The sequence below is a fragment of the Dysidea avara genome, chromosome 1, assembly GCF_963678975.1.
Source record: "Dysidea avara chromosome 1, odDysAvar1.4, whole genome shotgun sequence".
In the NCBI taxonomy this organism is placed as follows: Eukaryota; Metazoa; Porifera; class Demospongiae; order Dictyoceratida; family Dysideidae; genus Dysidea; species Dysidea avara.
The window spans coordinates 6,695,630-6,713,700 of NC_089272.1; the positions used below are offsets into that span (position 1 = coordinate 6,695,630).

An 18,071-nucleotide genomic window follows, 5' to 3' on the forward strand; every position below is an offset into this window, starting at 1 on the left:
GGTTCCACCATAGTACAGTTTACCAAACCATCTATGACATGGTACCTAGATATGACCTGAATAATATGGTGGTCTAAATAATGCACCTCCACGAATCTTTTAATACTGATAACATATGGGGTACTTTGAGATAAGTCACTGTTTAGAGTTCCTATGGATACATATTTGTGAAATTGACAAGGAGAAAACATCCTGACTGCCTAGCTGTAAGTATTTGTTGAGTATAAATCGGATGGCTGCAGGTTCAAGGCTGCCCAGGTCCAGTCTGGATCTCTTTTCTGTACCTTTTCAAACATACTTTATGTAACAACTTTAACAGGCTGTAGGACCAGGTGGCCTAGAGGCCTTCAGCACTTGTGTTATAAGCCTTAATAAATAATTGTCTGTGGTCCCATTTGTATACAGATTTTGCATACAAGATTTCTCCTCTATATTTTGTATTAAAGGGTGTACTCCTGTACATACTGTAGGATCAGGCAGATTTCTGAAGTGTGTGGTGCTGCCACGTTGTATTATGATTGAGTCCTTGGAATGTTGACTCAGATACAAGATGAGCCCTTCAACAGTCCGCATGGCTGGGGTCTCTATCAGTATCATCAACCAATAAATTACTTTCCCTACCCACCACCCCAAGTTAAGGTAATGTACTTTGACAAAGGAAGTCATGAAAATTATAAAACTGCAAAGTAATCTACAGAATTTATAATACCATATCTCTCTATACACACACACACACATGCTACCCAAACGTGTATTATATACAATGAATTGTGTTTCACATACTGTACACATGGTGGAATTACGTATCTCATAAACTTACAGTGTAACTAAGGTAAAGGTTTAAAATGTATCCTGTTTTATAACAACATTCATCATCTCAATGTTTCAAGTATTGTGTGAAATCCAAAGGGGTTTCCTGAATTATTTGGTACTCAACACCTTTAATTTACTAGTCATCCTTAGTGACATCAGAGCTCTTCAAAATGACCTCTCCTGGTGACCTTCACCAAACCTGAGACTATGAATTAAATTACTGGTCATTTATTTGCAACTCAAACATACATCATACATTTTTTTTGTGAATAACAATTTGTATTGACTTGACTATCTTCATTCACTGTCCTTTGGTCCCCACGTACTTTCCGCCAACGTTGAATTCTTGATAGCCATTAATGTACCACCAGTAGAGTATCTTCTGTTATGTAAACTATCCCTGGAGGGTATTGTAACTCTCTTGTCTGTCTTCCCTGGTTCAGAAATATCTTACTGAAAGTTCTAGTTTTGTGTCTCAAGGAACAGTGTCAGCAAAATGATGTCCAGTGTGTGATACAAGGTCACAGTATTGGCACATGAACACTTGGAATACAAGATGAAACAATTTCATTCTACTAGTTTCTCAAAGGCACAGGGAATTTCATTTCTGAGACTTGGCACAATCCTGACACAGCAATTCCTTGCCGCCCGTTCCTTGCAGTTGTAGCAGGCTACATTCTCAGGAGACCCATCTTCATTTACAACTACCACATTTGACATTGTCCACCTTTTCAGCTTGTACTTGTAAAGTAACGCTCCCACATACACTTAGTTTTGTAATGATTTGGACACTTTTATTAATTACACCTGTGTATTATAATCATACATGATTCCTGCACAGTACACAATACAATACAACTTAAATAAGTAAAGTTATTTGACCGAGGCTCATAGATTCTTATATGTAGTTAACGTAACACAGAGCCTGGTAGAGAGCTTAACATACAGTATAATTGCTCAGATCGTTGCAGCAGGTGAGCACATCAGTACGTACGGACAATCAATGAAGTGGTTTAGCAAATCGCACTATTATCTCGCGGACTTGATTCCACTCGTCTTGCTTATCAGCCATCGCCGATGAAGGAACAGCGAGGGGAACACATGGGAACAGCTATAGATTCTAAATATTCGTACAGGAAAGCACGTGAGTGACTTGGTGGGAGTTCTACTTTTTTCAGATTCCTCCTCTATTTTATCATCTATATACGACACAACTTCAAGACAAGTTTTGACTCTACCAAAAGTGGTGACCCAGTTGGGTCGCCTAATAGCTGAGCACAGCAAGCTTCACCTTATTTGGTAAAGGTACAGAGTTATTTGTTTAGTTCGACTATAGACATGATTTGACAGCAAACTAATATTATAGTAGCTATAAATATTCCGACATGAATTCAGCACAGTACGGACTGGCCGGGTACAGATCCACTTAGTGAATTACAGTAGATAGCTACCAATCATTAGTGTAGCTACCAATCATTAGTGTAGCTACCAATCATTAGTGTAGCTAATGCGCGCCAGATTCATCCTCCATTCCCTCTCTAGTGTAATAAATGAACACGTTTGTCAAAGTAGGAAGTATGCCCATATTTTCAAATCACCGGATCATTTTATTAATACCACCTTCCTTCGTGTCCTTAGCTACAGAGCTACCACAGTATAATGACTTGATTAAAGAATTGCTGAGCTTGTCTATATGAGAAGAAGGGCTTGGTATTGTTGAACCATTTAAAGCTACTGAATCCCAGTATGCCAACTCTTTAATGGTCACTACTCCACTTGTTTCCATCTTGACCGGTAGATCATCTGCTACAGATTTGGATGTCCATGATCAAATGTTTAAAACTAAATCAGCTGTGCATCATTCTAATCGGGAGATCATTTTGATAATATTTACCAACAACTCTCTGCTGCTTTGAAGAAATGTGTTGACATTTCTGGGAGAAGGGAGCATCTTCCTGGCTTTCAGCAATGCCAATTCAGAAGCATGGGTATGCTCTACATTAGGGAGCTTTTTGTGATGCCATTACTTTCTAGTATGACTGGAGATCACCTCGTCTCCCACCTTGGAAAGCCTTTCTCTATTGATCATTCACTGAACTGTCCTTTGGTGGCTTTCCCACTATAAGGTAGAATGAACTACGTGATGTTAACAGCTAATCTATTGTCTCAAATCTGTTCTATGTCCAGATTGAACCGCACCTTCAACCACTTTTAGGCAAAACTCTGGTGCACCATACAGCTGATCAAGCAAGGTTGGATATCTCTGCTAAAGGATACTGGAATACATCACATCAACTAGCCTTTTTCAATGCAAGAGTTTTCAATTCCCTGGCAAAGAGTCATTTTAATCAGTCACTTTCCTCCTGCTATTAAAAATTTTTTTATAAAGCATCAGTATTAGGAAAGGATCCGTAATGTTGAACATGGAATCTTTACTCCACTTGTGTTCTCTGCTATATGTAGCAACATCTAATGCAGTGGTGTAGCCAGCCCTTCAGGGATGGGTGGGCACACTCGCCCACACATTTCACCCCATGCAACTAACTAGCACAAAATGCGAGTTCATCCTTAGTGGACTAGTACTCTACGTACACTTAGTTTAAAAATTGCTTTAAAAGTGCATAAATGTACCTAGCTAGATAATAATACGTTACGCTGCTGTTCCTGCAGCTTATTTCACTAGTCTAATGCTACTGCATGAATAACATAGAAGCTAGAAATGAAAACTTAGTTACACCTCCTTGTCTTGTTCTCATTTTCACTTGTACACAACTCATTCTACTCCAGCCTGACCCTTCAGATAGTAGTATGGCTTAATTCAGTCACCACTGAATCTTTCACCAATGATTTGTACACCAGAAAATTTAATTTTTGTTATATCACTTTAGGTCACTTGTAAACCATATTTGACAGAGGAAGTCATGAATAAATTTTCACTCGCTGCCAAGTAACCTATAAATCCACAAAATTTATAATATCTCTATAATACATTCCTATGTTACCCACACACAACATGTTTACCAAACATGTATTAAATATAATGAATTGTGTTTCATATAATGTACACATGATAGAACTATGTATCTCATTAGTAGTTTAGGAGCTTGTTATGACTATCTTGTAAACTTACTGTGATTTAAGGTATGTACTAATAGTAGTTGCATGGTCCTTCGTACAGTATATCAGAGGTGTACACAGGAATTTTGAAAGAGAGTTTCTACTACAGTTAAGTGACGGTTGCATTCTCAATCTTTTCACCAGAATTATTGGTGATCCTACAAGTGTATTGTGTGAGAAACTTACAGTGAAACTAAAGTTTAAGCTGTATCTTGTTTCATAATATATTCTACATTCTGGAGTTTCGTCTTTCAATATTTCATGTATAGTGTGTAATCCGAATAGTAGAGCAGCTAAGCAACAAATTTTGATGAAATCGTTCACTTTTTGATAAAAGCACTAAATGTTCTGTGAAAGTTGAGTGAGATCATTTGACATGTTTGGAAAGTTGTAAACTAGGTTGTAAGCCCACTAATTTTTCTAGCGGGTCTGGAAACCACACAAGTGCATCCAAAATCTTTGTTTTCATGAATGTATTTCAAATTTACTAGTACAATCAGAAAATTCAAAATGTGGTAAAAATATAAACACTTATAATGGAACCAATATTTCAGTATAAAAAGTACAGGCACAATCCAATAGAAATAACATGTCACATTTTATGGCTTCATATACCTTGATCCTCTGTGCTTCTTAAAATTGCAAGCTAAAGAGATCGGTTTTTGTTGATATGATCATCCTTTGCAATGGCGGATCCAGGATGGGGCATTTGGGGCAAATGCCCCCCCCCCTTGTGGAGGAGCCAGCCATGCTTCTGATTAAAACAGCTACTAAATTTTATGTCAGGCCAACCGAGATCAGTTTAAAACTTATGAAAATATGCACATTTTATTACAAATTCACCTGAGACCAAAGCGAACCGAAGTCAAACTAACTGTAAAATAGTCACTCAGCACCTTCGTGCGTACTAAGCGCCTCTAAAAATAATTATCGTGTTGCTGTTATTTAAGGCATTCAGAGCCTTTTAAACAGTTTTAAGACTTCACAACCATCTGAAAAGGCCGAAATAGCAAATATCAACAGTGAGACACCACTAAGAGGTGATTATTTGCTGCTTTAAAAAAGCAGCACTGAACTATAGAGAATATGGTTCTCCCCATGCATGCAACCACCTACAACTCACCCTATTTGTGCCCCTCCCCTAGCCAGCTCCTGGATCCGCCCCTGCTTTGTTTGTCTTCAAAGTTTCACAGTTTTTCTTTTGAGTACTTTTATGGCTTCCTTAATACATTTTCTATTGGTTTTATTTGTCACATTCTTTAAGCATGATATGATTGATAATTTTAATGGCACCGTATCTAATATGAAATAGTATAAATCAAGTAAATTTGTACCAAGTTTGGTGCTTTTATCAAAAGTGAATGATTTTTTCATTTAGCCACTCTACTAAAAGGGATTTCCTGATCCCATAGAAATCCTCCTGGGTATATTATCGAACTGCATTTTTTGGTACTAAATAACTTTACCAATCAGTACTTAGTGACATCAGAACTCTTCACAATGACCTCTTCTGGTGACCTTTCACCAATCCTGAATACCAACACACAACTATGAAATACTATTTTATTTACAACACACATACATGTACATTCTTGTGAATAGCAATTTATTGGCTTGACCATCTTCACTGTTCTTTGGTCCCAAAAACGTTCGAATTCTTGATAGCCATTAACCACAAGTATCTTCTGTTGTGTAAACTATCCCCAGGAGGGGGTATTGTAATTCTGTTTGCCTTCCCTAGTCAAAAAATAATACTCTTACTAAAGTTCTAGCTTTGTGTTTAGTATGAGGTCACAGTCGTATTGGCACATCAACACTTGGAATGTAATTTTTATTCTAGATGTTGTCTGGTTTCTCAAAGGCACTGGCAATTTCAATTCCTTCCTCTTGTGAGACTTGCTGACACAGGAACTCTTGCAGTTATAGCAGAAGGGTAGCTACTATCTCAGGAGACTCATTACAACTACCACATTTTACATTGTCCACTTTTTAAAACCAGGCGTGCACCCACAGCTGGCTGAAGGCTGGTTGTGGGTGTGCTTGGTTTACTAACATTGTTTTCACAAAAGTGTGTGTGTGTATGTGTGTATGTATGTGTGTGTGTGTACCTATCTATTTACCTATCTATGTTTGTCTGTGCGCATCCACGTGAGCGAAATTGTTAATGGTAAAAACAGCTTTTACGTAAGAAATAAAAGCGAAATGAAGTCTGTATTAACTTACGTACTGGTAAACTTTGCTTTGAGGTGGTTTCTTTTCGGCGGTCTGAAATATGGGTGTGGCTACTCTCCTTTGACTTTGTGAATTACTTTCCCTTTGGGTTTTTCAGACGTTTAACAATTGAGAAACAACAGTGCAGGCTTTGTAGACTACCAGGAATAGCCTATCCCTTCAAGTTGGAAAGGGGGCATATCCCTGACATACTCGAACGAGCAACTTCGAGGCTTTGTCGAGAGAATTTGTGGGAAAAAACACTATAGTCAAACTATAAAACAGTTTAGAAGATACTTCTGTGCGTAGTATGTTGTTAAAAGTTTTTTAACAAGTGCTTCCTTAGCAGTGCATAGTAACATAATTTAAGAATTACAAAAAATCATGAAATACGAAATCTGAGAATTACAATGAATTATGCAATATTGCACAATAGACCGTATTCCAAATGACATCACTAAATAAAATGGCCGCAGATATTTGGGGTATTCTAACAATTTCGAGTGAGAGTCCCAATGGGGCTTTAAAAGATTCAAATCACTATTCAATCCTGGAAGAAGATATTGACCTAAAACTAACAGGTACAGTTACAAGGGTATAAAATCTATTCTCTAACGCCGGGTTAGAATTTTCAGCTGGTTTTCCAAGTTTATAAGAAATACTATTGTTTCTTTGCTGTAATAACCAAACCTGGTAGTTTCGCCTCGATATCTTGTTTGTTAGCCTCAATATAAACCTTCGAAATCTCGATCACCAATGGTCATAATACTCGAAAATATAAGAGTCCCCCAAATAGAAAATTCGTGTGACATCATTTGGAATACCGTCTATAGTAATGGTTAATTCCAGATGAGTTACTGCATGGCACCTGGTTTATAGAAGTAGCACAACATCAACTTGTTCAGCTTGTACTTGTAACTTAATAATTTTTATAAGGTAAAAGTTAGTTGGCCAGGCCCATAGATTCTTACAAGTAGCTATTGTAACAGAGAGCATGGGAATGGTAGAGAGCTTAACAGTTATTTAAATTTGCTCGCAGCCATCACGGTCACACTACTAGTCTCATGCCCAGCTGGGCCTGCACTAATATGCAAATTATTGTGGCAGTTAGTACATGTATTCTAAATATTCGTGCAGGCAAGCAGGTGAGTATCTTGGAGGGTGTTCACGAAGAAGAAACTCTTTTTTTCTGTCTATATACAACACAACTTCAGGAAACGTTTGACTCTATAGAAGGTGGTGATCCAGCCGTTGGTTGGGTCGTCTAACGGCACGACGGCACAGTAGCCTTCACATTCACTATTAAGGTACTAAGTTATTTGTTTAGTTTAATAGTATATCCTTGGGTGGAGAACCTACTATGTATTTACATCAAACTTATATTGTATAGCGTAAATATTCCTGTATGAAGTAACGGGACTGGGTACAGATCCCCTTAGTGACTTTAGATGGCTCCAATCAACTGTGTATGTAATAGTACAATTACATATCAAAATAGCCCATATCAAAAGTAGTCCTTGGAATTATGAAACTAATATAATTTACTAAAGTTAGCGGAATTCTGTATTTTTACACACACCGATCGGCTCAAAACACATTAAAATGAATCCTAGGAAACAAATCATATTGATAGAGCCTTTAACAATTCTGAACAAAGCTTCCTAAATGTATCAACTTACACCATGGCTTTCAGGATGATTCGGCCGTAAATTCTGTATATAAACTGAAAGGGCGGAGTAAAGGAAACCTGCCCTAGTCCAATTCCTACATAATAATCAATATATACCTTAGTACTGTCTGTATTAGGTCATTAATCTGATTAGTTTAGGGTAAATTCCCATAGTGTTGGTAACGGGTGAATCCCACGATACATTGCACATTTATAAATCAGTGGTGGAAATCGTGGAAAAGCAGAGTATCTACTGCTAGCTACAACCATGAATTCATGTGGAGTGTTCCCGAAAGGCATGTGAGTAACTAACAGTCCGTATTAGTTGGTTATCACTTCTCAATCTTGCTAGCATTTCGAAACTTGTCTAAAACCACGGTCATTTTGTACCCTTTTGTGTGTTTGATGTATTTTTGGGATGTGTACTTCTCGGTAGTAATTAAAAGTATTATAAATTCAAAATCTTTTCATATGCATTGGGATTGTGATGAAAATATGGTAAATTTACTGATACTAATGGAATTCCTAAAGTCAAACTTTAGTTTCTGGTCACCTGCCCACATGGAAAACCTGGAACCCCAGTAGTTTATGAGGACTATGAGCTCCCACCAAATATAGTAATATCAAAGAGGTGAACACGCGTTCACTTCCAATGGTTTTGTACTGGAACAAGCATGTTTTCATGTTGTAAACATGTTTGTATGCCTGAATTGTCCATACTAAATGTATGGGATATTTTTAAAGCTTCATAACTCTGTCAGTATCAAAGTGCTATCTTTTGATTACCAGTTCCGGCATTTAAAGGGCTTCACAGTGCTACTAAATGTTTGGGCAGTTGGCCTATGTAACAAGAGTTATTAGCAAGAAACGTGGGCTCAGGTGATTGCGAACCGACTATATTATTAATATTACAGGTGCTTAAATGTGTGTGACCCAGCAAAAATCAAGAGATACTAAAATTTTTTAACACTATAAAAGATTGCAATACTCTAATAGAACAGTCAGCGGTTTTATTAGAGCGATCACTCTACCATTAATTCTTATATTAGAACAGTCAAGTATTTATGCCACACTACTAAACTGTTTCTTAGTATACTGAGCTATTATTAATACTTTTGTTACCAGTAACAAAGTGTCTTCAGTGTTTAGCATTGACCACTAGCCTAATACCATCAGGTAGCTAGGCCATAGCTTGAACTTTCCTAACAATTCAAATGTGGTCCGCTAATGATTATTCTATAGTAACTCTTTAAACTTCGAATTCCTTATCACTGAACATTGGTATACTAACTGGCAAGTATTAATTTGTTGAGCTCAAACTTCAACTTTTCCATGACTAAACAACTGTATGGTCTTATAGGTTGGCAAGTCGTAACCCTTAGTTAAAACATCAACTTACCACATGATCGCTGAAAATGTAGCACTCAATGACGCAAAACTTTGACATTTACTTTTACCGAATAGAAGGCTGGAAACACATAGTGGGATAAGATTTCATCTTAAATGAAGTGTTTCTGGTGTGTAATAGTTTAATTTTATTTGAACTATACTCACATAGCTAATAATGTTGCAAACCAGTATTGAAAGTTTATTTGGATACAATGGAAACGGAAGCCATAAACGGAAAGTGGAAATGGAAAACGAAAATGGTCAAATCATCATATAAATGTACCCTAGAGTATAACCCTTGTTCAGTGGCCACCTTCCTTAAACCCGCAGAGAAGTTTCAGAAATGTGTGTTTACACAACATGGGCACGCATAGCGACACTAGGTGGGATAACTTAATTCTTACAGCCTACAAATACACATAGATTAAAAGTGTTTACTGGGCTACTTGGAGAAGGTTAAATGAACACTGTAACTAAAGTGGCTTACTTGCTATGAAGTGGTGAACAGCGACTAGTCGCGTCTCTGTGTTTCTAAATTCTTGCCACGTGTTTAATTTCGATTGTGGGCTTACTCACGTGAGTCATATATGGCCTGATGCAAAATTTCACGAAGAATTGAATGGAAGTTGTTGCAAAGCGATAAGATCAACTACCATCGAGTTATTGACCATTTTATAAAGGTATGTAAAGGGTTTGCGTGTTTCCTTACCGAAAAGTTATTTTCACCTTTAGCGTTAGGGTAAAACGCTATGTATCATTTTAATCCTTGCTACATCACAAGTAGAATGACATAAATTGCATAGCCATAGGATGGATGCTTTGAAAGTTACAGCGCTTTGTACAAAGCATGCGTGTTTATTAGGTTTAAATCCAGTTTTCTGGATTATGCGGGTTAAGGGTTAAAGACCACCTCCATAAAAGGACCACATTGTAATTAGATCTCAAAGATGGCTAAGGCACCTTTTATAAAGATCATCTCTTTACAAATGCCACCTCTTCACATTGCAATAATAGCTAGGTTCCAAACATCTTATGTCAGACCACTTTATCAAAACAGCTATATAAAAAGACTAGGCTCTTTGTTGATACTGTAGGTTGTAGTGTATAGCTACATTTTACTTGCGTGGAATATTTTTGTATGACACATTCTGGTACTAGAGTATTATCTATGCTGGTACAAACTAAGCGATGATGGTATATGACTCGAGTGAAGTGTGGACAAAGAGATGACATCGATATGAGTCATGAAATACATGTTTGAAGCTTACCAAATATTACCATGTAAAGAGTTGGTCTATATCAAAGGTGACCAAAAAGTGGTCCTTAGCCATGTTTGAGATCTAATTACAATTTGGTCTTTATACAAAGGTGGTCTTTATAAGAAGGTGGTCTTTAGAGGTGGCCAGTAAACAAGGGTTTACTCTAGGGTACATTTATATGATAATTTGACCATTTCTGTTTTCCATTTCCACTTGCCATTTCCGTTTTCCATTTCCACTGTTTTAAATTACCCATATGGAAAAACTGGTATCATCAAGGTCAAGCCAATTATTGGCTAAGAAACTGGTTTTGCCCACCCACTTGGTAAACCATAAATTACCCCTGCTAACAAGTGTTAACATCATAACATAACAGTAAAGAATGTGTAATTATGTGATTGTAATAACTGTTATTGTAAGGCAGGATGTTATGGTCACTTTGGTACCACCCTAATGCTCCAATGCATGTTAAGTACCATAATGTCTGCTAATTTACAATCAGGTAACAACTGGTCAATATCCAATTATTCACCTTCCAATAATCAGTTTTAGTAAACTCTGCAGGTTCACAGCACTAATAGCTAATGAGACATTTCACTTAGAAAGCAAAAGTAGCTACATGAGCAGACCTCTCCTATAGTGCTTATAGCTATACATTGTTTGTGGTCACTTGTGTTGCCCTGGACCCGGCGTTGCACTTGATTACCCGTCCCATAGCAAGCACCACGTGGTCCACTATGACTCCAATTAATGCACCAGACCGACTCTAATAATATTCAACACGCATGCATACAAATGCACAATTACAACAACATAATATAATAAGTGCCTATAAATAGTGTACAGTTAACAACTACTGTTACATCACTGCCCTCCTTAGGAAAGCTTGACCTGAGCGTGGTCATGTAAATCTCCTCGGCCTCTTGGTCGAATCATGGAGTGAATACCGACTCCTCTTGCTTCTAGGAGTTACATTAACTTCTGGTTGGACATCAGCTTGTTGTTTACAGACCATTCCTGGCTCGGTATTCTCTTCTTCATCTGATTCGGTATTTATCACATTATCATTGGGGCTATCATTATCCTGTCCTTCTGGCTCACTAGCCTCAGTCATTTCGGTTTCTGCGGTCTCATGGCTGGAGTTAAAGTCTGATTGACCTGGGCTATTAAGCAACTTGTCCACCCATGCTGGTGGTGCTCCTGTCCCCTTACGTATACCACCGTACCAATAGTATCCAGCTGGGAACTCCTTGGGGCAATGGGATACTCTGTTCTGATGTACTTTAATCTGTGTATCGTTGAGGAAGTACACATTAGAAACAGTTATATCAGGGTCTTCTCTTGACACAACTCTAAATGGTCCATGCCATGGTCTCAAAAGTTTTCTCATTTTCTCAGTTTCCTCATGAGGGAACCTCACAAGTACCCACTGACCAACCTTGAATGTGCTGAGTTTGGTCTTCTTATCATAGCACTTCTTGTACTTTGATTGAGCCTTCTGAATCTGGGAAGCAGCCAAGGTTCTGGCTGATGATAACGACAACATGTGCTGACACTTCAGTAGGGTCAAGTGAATTAGGTGATAACAGTAGGTGTCCTGCAGTCAATACCAAATAACAAAAATGACGGCTTCTCACCAGCACTCTCATGGGGCGTGTTTCTGCATGCCCACAACAGACCAGGTAAATACTGATCCCACTGCATTCCAAACTTGTCAGCATGTTTACGGAGCATAAACTTAAGGGTACGATTAAACCTCTCGACCATACCATCGCATTCAGGATGGTATGCCGTAGTGCTCATCTTAGTGATTCCCAACTTAGAACAAATGTCCAACATCAAATGTGATAACAGGTTCGTACCTCTATCTGTTAACACTGCTTCTGGAACACCACAAAATGGAATCACTTCCTTTGTCAACAATTCTACAATTCTCAATGTCTTCTGGTCTGGCACTGGGAAGACCATAGGCCACTTGGTGAAATAATCCTGAAAGACAACAACATGTTTATTGCCTCGTTCTGTGGCTGGCAAATCCATTATGTCCAGTCCTAGTATCTGGAATGGCCTTTGCACTGGAATAGGATGTAAAGACTGTTTTCCATTTCTTTCCCCTCCTGAAACAATAGCACACTGGGGGCATGATCTACAAAACTTCAGAAAATCAGTATACATGCCATCCCAATACCACTGACTACTTAATACATTGTATAACCGATTACCTGACCACCCGGAGGTCCACCATGGTATTGCTCCAACACTTGTGTACGTAACTGTTGAGGGATAATGGCCAATCAACACTTCTTCTTTCCATTGATGAGGTAAAGTATTCCATCTAGAACACAATAAGAATGTGCTTTCGCAGCAATCATCTGAGCTTGCTTAGTGTCTCCTGGCAGCTGCTTCTTCTCTAAATAATCAATCATTACAGTAATAGAAGGATCCTTTCTCTGTTCTACTTGTAACGCGGGTGGCACAGCATTACATGGCTATAGCAAGTTATGACTGATTAAAATATTTCCAGAGATGGAACTAACGGTGGCTACTTGCACTTTCTCTTGATCAATGCCCTCTACTGGTGACTCTCCACATGGGCTTCTTGACAAGGCGTCTGCCGCAACATTCTCTTTGCCAGCTCTGTGGACAATTGACACTTCCCTGATGCCTTGGCCAAACACTCTTGTCCACCATCGAGCATGACGTCCTGATGGGTTTGGTGCATCTAAGATCGCCTTAACTGCCGTGTGATCAGTTATCACAGTCACCTTATGCCCATAGAGGTAGTAGTGAAAATGAGACAATGCCCAAACTACGGCCAGTGTCTCTAAGTCTGTAATACTATAATTGCATTCTGATGAAGATAATGCACGGCTGGCATAAGCAATGGAATGAGCAAAACCATCAGACTGAAGTTGTGCAAGCACGACACCCAGACCCATGACTGACGCATCAGTTTCCAGGACAAAATCTTCATCAAAACTGGGATAAGCCAACACTGGACAGCTAACCAGACATTGCTTTAGCTGCTGGAAGGCCACATCACAAGGATTGGTCCACCGAAAGTCAACATCCTTGCGAGTTAACTGGTGCAATGGATGGGCAATCTTGGCAAACTTAGGTATGAATCTTCTGTAATAGGAGGCCAACCCCAAAAATCGCTTTAACTCTTTGATATTCTGTGGTGGAACATAGTCTTGAACAGCAGCAACCAACTTAGCATTAGGTTTGACACCTAAAGGAGTTAAGACATGTCCCAAGTACTCTACCTCCTTACGTAAAAAACAGCATTTAGCAGGATTAAGTTTCAATCCAACTTCCCTCAACTTTTCTAGGATAAGACGTAAGTGGTGTAAATGTTCTGTGAGGGAGGAGGAAAACACCAGCAGATCATCAATGTATGCAGTCACAAATGTGGGACCATCCACTGGGTTAACAGCCGTCATGACCTGTTGCATCAACCGCTGAAAAACACTGGGAGTATTCATCAAGCCGAAAGGCATGACTCGAAACTCAAAGAGTCCCTGAGGTGTAGCAAAGGCAGTCTTCTCTTGTGAAGTTGAGTGTACCTTGATCTGCCAAAAGCCAGCAGCAAGGTCTAGGGTTGAGAAATACTCCGATTTACCAAGTTGATCCAGGAGGTCATCAATCCTGGGCAGTGAAAAAAGTGTCAGCCTTTGTGACACTATTCAATTTGCGATAATCAATGCAAAACCTGTGGGTGCCATCCTTCTTCCTAACTAGGACAACTGGGCTTGACCATGGTGACTTGGAGGGCTGAATCACTGACATTTTCTGCATCTTCTTCAACTGCCTTGCCACTTCCTCTCTAGCTGAGTATGGTATCCTGTGTGGGTGTTGTCTGACGGGACGTGCGTCCCCAGTCTCAATTTCCATCTGTATTAAGTCTGTCTCACCCCGTTCTCCATCTGATAAGACAAACACATCATGGTGATCACAAAGAAGTTGGTGCATTAGGTCCTTTTGTCTTGACAGTAAATCAATATGGCCAAAGCTCTCATCCAACAGTCTCTTCTATTCCTGCAATACAGCATCATCATAATTACTGTCGCTACTAACCTGTCCGACTACTGCACCAACATCTGAGTCACCTTGATCTGAGGGCACAACTTTAAGTACATCAGTAACCTGACCCAGTACTGACCCTCCTGTAAGTCTCTCTGTAAACCCAGTATCATTCTGGATTGTTACAATCACTCTTCCATTCATATCTGGCTGAACAAGTGAATTGTGTACAGTCACTCCTGAGGTATCACAGCTTCCCTCTAACAGTAGTGGACCACTCTTAGACTGTTCCTTGCTATCACTAACTGTCACAGCCACTCTCACAGCTCGTCCAGCTGGAAGTGTTGTAGTTCTGAGTACTCGTACCTGTCTTGCCACTACAACTGAAGTATCAGGAGCACATGGTAACTTCCTGCCTTGTCAAACATTCTGGTGGTATTCCACAATGCCTAACTGACTACACACTCCCTCTGAAAGTAGTAGCTGTTCATGGGCATCCATCTTGATATAAATGGGACTGCACAGTACTTTGCCATCAAAAATGATCTCTAGATCCATTCTACCATGCAACAGAAACTCTTTCCTATCATAAGTCCGAGGTACACGGTCAGGCTTCTTAAAATCACGTTTCTTCAATCTTGCTGCTGCTGCCACTTTTTTAAATAGCTCACCACCCATAATGGTGATGTCCGCACCAGTGTCTATTATACTTGAGGTGGGCACACCCTGTACCTGGACATTAACATACTGAGGCTTACTGCCCTTGTCTTTGACCCGAACAGTATCCACACTACTATCAGAATCTGAATACAGAAATGTATGTGGATCCTCCGGACTGCGAACAGTTGAGCCATTCTCATTTGGCCTCGTAGTTACTTGGCTACTCCCCCCACTGCTTTCTGTTTCCTTACTCTTACTCTGTTTACAGTACTTTGCTATGTGGCCTAGTTGGTTACACAAATAGCATCGCTGCTGATATGTAGGGTTACCATTACTACCACTATTCGTCTGACTACTACCTCTGGCCTGCATTCTACTGTTCTGACTGGGCTTAAAAGACTTATCTTTAGAGGACTTGTCATCATACCTTCCCTTGTTAGTAAAGCCACTTTGGGACCTGCTGTTGGTGTGCCACTTCTTCAGTTCAGCTTGACGCTGTTCTTCATTCTTGGCAGCCATACACAACTCCTTATATGACATAGCTCCAGAGACACTGGCACTCCTTAAGATTCCCAAATGCACCCCCTCTTGCAGTTGACCATACAGCATGGTTTCTCTAGTCTCCCTACCAAGCTTGTCATTGCCAAAGGCAATGCAAAAAGCTTTCTCCAATTGGCATATGTAGCCAGCCACTGTTTCATTATCAGTCTGCACTGTGCGTCAGAAATCCTAACCTTCAAGCAACTTGCTGCAGGGGTCTAAATGCTCTCTCAAGTTATGGACCGCTGTTTCAACATCACTGGTCTCATCGTCTCCTAATAGGTTCCATTCAGCCTCAGCGCGCCCTCTCAAGTGCCCAGCCAATTGTATTAGCTTCTCCTCAGGTGTCCACCCATTCCATCGTGAAGCCAAATTAAGTCCTGGCAGCCAATCATCCAACCGCACTGACGGATCTTCACCATTAAACAAATCAATAGGTGGTGCACGACCATGCCTACTATCCTTATGTCGTTGCTTCTCCAAAACTGACACAGTCATCGATGACACAGAGTCATCATCTGAAGAACTGGGAGTTCTCTGCTGCTTCTGTGCAGCTAACTGGGCTTTCAGCACTGCAATCTGTTTGTCTTTAGCTACCACCATTGCATCAAATTCCTCAACTTGCCCACAACTTATCTTCCACAGTTCCTTGATGCGTGCCTTCTTCTGTTCAAGTGCTTGCGTAACTTCTTGTAGTTGCGCCTGCAGTGCATCCCGCTCGGTAGTAATGTCCTCCACTGTCTGGCGCAGTGTTTCTATCTCATCAGGCTCATCACCTGACTCCTCACTGGAGTGTTCACTCTCACGTACAGCCACTTCAGGTGTGACTTCAGTTGTGGATGCTGTCACTGGGACAGTCAAAAACTCTCCCTCTTAGTCGCACAACACAAATGCGGCTTCACTCAAGTACTCCGCGAATGCCACCTGAATATTACAAGGGTCGTGACCTTCGTCACTTAGTTTGCCCTCGACCACCAACCTCTGGTCGTTGATTGAACCCGATATTGTTATGCCCAACGCTAGGCCTAATCGACGCAGCTGGCCAGCTGTTATGCTCGTCGAATTGAGCGGGAGTCGCACGTGAGTTCTACCTGGGGCAGACGTGTTATCAACCACGTTGCTGCCTTCTGCCATGCTTCCTTCCATTAACCAATGGATAAAACACAGTTTTGAAATGAAGGGAAAAAAAACTCATGCGACCTGAACTTTCTTGCTACTGAGAGTTGGAGATAAAATCTTGACACCTTGCTGGCTGTCTTCCTGAATTCCGCAGGTACCAAAAAGTCATTAAAATCAGTAATCAATCTATTTCGTATCTCAGTAAGACCTCCACTGTTGTCCTGGACCCGGCGTTGCACTTGATTTCCCGTCCCGTAGCAAGCACCACGCTGTCCACTATGACTCCAATTAATGCACCTGACCGACTCTAATAATATTCAACACGCATGCATACAAGTGCACAATTACAACAACATACAATAAGTGCCTATAAATAGTGTTCAGTTAACAACTACTGTTACACTTGTTTTAGAGCAGTGTATATAGCTAGCCATCAACAATTTTCTTAGTGCATTTCTGCAGAAGCATAATTACTTATGCTGTAAGAATGTTGGTTAAGCTTGGTTAATAGCTACACTAAACTCAACATGAATTGACTAAATTGAACAAATAATAATACTATACAGTGTGTCATCACAGTATTATACATTACTGGTGTAGCTATAATGTATATACAAGAGCCTATAGTACTGAAGTCCTGATCATCCACCCACCCGTGTCCTTTTGTTGCCTAGAAAGTGACCAGACTCTAAGGTATGACTAACGTTGGTAAGCTCATATCCCACGGACTGGGAAACACAGTTTGTGTTTATAAGGACTTATACTGGACTATATACACAAGAGTTCAATATTCTTTAGGATCTGTACCACCACACATTGTCAGTGATAAAGCTACCCATCTAATTATCATAAACATCACACCTACAGTACATGTATCATACAGTACAATAGTAACTGTATAGTACGGACCACAAAGGAGTAGGCGTGGCCCATGAAATAATATCACCCAAAAACCAGCCTCGGTTTTCCCTTACGACGATGAGGCAGTATTGGTGAGGTAAAACTAAGCCCAAACAAGCTTTCAGGTCGACCCGAAATGCTTTCAACAAGTTGCTACGGAATTTTAAAAAATTTATTCAACGGAATTTTCTACTGACTAACTGACTGACTGACGCCTTGTGACAAGCGTAACTCTATATCCGCTAAGGCTACGGGCTTGATTTTTTCACTGTTCGACGTCGCTTTGGCCCGACAGGTGCCTTTTGGCATACCGCAGTATGTGCAATGCATTTTTCATGGACTTACCAGTGTCCTCCTTTGTGTTCCATTTA

General features: G+C 39.9%; 1 long non-coding RNA gene across 1 annotated transcript; it reads right to left on the bottom strand.

Annotated features, from left to right (window-relative positions):
* Positions 1-645: 645 nt before the first annotated feature.
* On the bottom strand, positions 646-2,125 carry LOC136250536 (uncharacterized). Its single transcript, XR_010698579.1, has 2 exons — positions 1,760-2,125; positions 646-1,620 (listed from the first exon to the last, which is right to left on the bottom strand). It is a non-coding gene; the product is annotated as an uncharacterized lncRNA (long non-coding RNA).
* Between the last annotated feature and the right edge of the window lie 15,946 nt (positions 2,126-18,071).